The sequence below is a fragment of the Lipotes vexillifer genome, unplaced genomic scaffold, assembly GCF_000442215.2.
Source record: "Lipotes vexillifer unplaced genomic scaffold, Lipotes_vexillifer_v1.1 scaffold440, whole genome shotgun sequence".
Lineage (NCBI taxonomy): Eukaryota > Metazoa > Chordata > Mammalia > Artiodactyla > Lipotidae > Lipotes > Lipotes vexillifer.
The window spans coordinates 1,502,867-1,503,883 of NW_006778543.1; the positions used below are offsets into that span (position 1 = coordinate 1,502,867).

General features: G+C 37.9%; 1 protein-coding gene across 4 annotated transcripts in view; it reads left to right on the forward strand.

Annotated features, from left to right (window-relative positions):
- Positions 1-1,017, forward strand: part of ENPP2 (ectonucleotide pyrophosphatase/phosphodiesterase 2) — a 77,507-nt gene that overhangs the window by 39,550 nt on the left and 36,940 nt on the right. The gene's annotated exons all lie outside the window — the stretch shown is intronic.

The window sequence follows — 1,017 nt, forward strand, 5'->3', positions numbered from 1 at the left end:
AAAAAAAAAAAAAAAAAAAGCACCTTCTACTTTCTTTAAAGTTAGTTGCCCCAAACTAGTATGAATATTTAGGCTTGAATGAGTGTTAAGAAAGCTATTGGTTTTGCTTGCACTTTTTCACAGAATTTGTCACAGTTTCTTGTAGCCTTGGTTCTTGAGAACAACCCAGCAAGGTAGTCAGGGAAATCCTGAGAGACGGTATAGATTAGAACTCAATAGTACATTGGACTAGATTAGTGGTCTGTACCTTCCAAGTTCAGAAGAGGTCTTAGATGATAGGCAAGGGAAGAGCTGAGACAGAAGGAGAGAGAAAACAATGGGTAGATAGAGTAGGGTGTGTTTTCTTATAGAGATATGAGCAGTGTGTACTCTTTTCATTACATTCAGAATAGCCTATAGGTTGTTACTTTTCTCGAGACCTCCGAGGCACTATCTTATTTATGATTGTTTGAACTAATCACTAAGAAATAGGTTCTGGATTTTAACCTGAGTCATCTTTCTGACTAAAGAAAATGAATTTGTTGCCAAGGGTTGACTTAGGTTGTGCATTTGGTATTTCTTTGTCTAGGTGAAGGTCTTAGAGGAGAGCACAGTTTACTCAGAAGCAAACACCGCTAAGTCCACCCTCTGTTAGTCTCTTCAGATTATGCCGCACACATCATTATGAAACTTTCACTTGTGACTTACTCCTTGGGACAGAATTTGAAATACTGACTCCTGTCATGAAGAAAAACAAATTTACACCTGATTTTACTGATGACATGATATGAGGAAATGTCAAGAGTCATCTGAGAAGATGCTAATGGAAGATAAGATTATGTGTCTGAGGAAAAAAAGATATGCCGATCCCTTCCGTTCTTATCTGTCATTTTGAGTGGATATGTGTGATTGTAGCTAAGCTGTCTCATTCAGCTAAAGTTCTGTCAAGTGTTTGTCTGATGAGATGTTTCTTGAAAATCTTTCCATTGCATAGAGATGAGAGGGAGAGGGAAATCTCTAGTAGGTGGTGGCATTAAT